The sequence below is a fragment of the Bombus impatiens genome, unplaced genomic scaffold (assembly GCF_000188095.3).
Source record: "Bombus impatiens unplaced genomic scaffold, BIMP_2.2 scf_0361, whole genome shotgun sequence".
Lineage (NCBI taxonomy): Eukaryota > Metazoa > Arthropoda > Insecta > Hymenoptera > Apidae > Bombus > Bombus impatiens.
The window spans coordinates 422,722-422,972 of NT_176780.1; the positions used below are offsets into that span (position 1 = coordinate 422,722).

Sequence of the window (251 nt, forward strand, 5' to 3'; positions counted from 1 at the left end):
GCGCGAATCGGTGCTGAGAAAGGTAGAAGGAAGACCGATCCGCGAGACGAGGCGAGAGAAGGAAGAAAGACGGAGGAGAAAAAGTTTGGTCGCGTCGCGGAGCACGAACGAGTAGCTACACACCGGCAACGAAACGTACGTTTTATCTTAGGGGGGCCGGTGGCGAGAAGAGAGGAGAGAAGAAGAGAAGAGAGGCTATCACGCGCGTCCCTATTCGATCGGAATGCTGGAAAATGCCGATTCCTCGGCGC

The 251-nt window shown here is 55.8% G+C and overlaps 2 protein-coding genes across 7 annotated transcripts in view; one reads left to right on the forward strand and one right to left on the reverse strand.

Moving 5' to 3' along the window:
• Positions 1-251, forward strand: part of LOC105680803 (rRNA 2'-O-methyltransferase fibrillarin-like) — a 17,778-nt gene that overhangs the window by 12,657 nt on the left and 4,870 nt on the right. The gene's annotated exons all lie outside the window — the stretch shown is intronic.
• Positions 1-251, reverse strand: part of LOC100746734 (BMP-binding endothelial regulator protein) — a 14,191-nt gene that overhangs the window by 10,784 nt on the left and 3,156 nt on the right. The window lies entirely within an intron of this gene.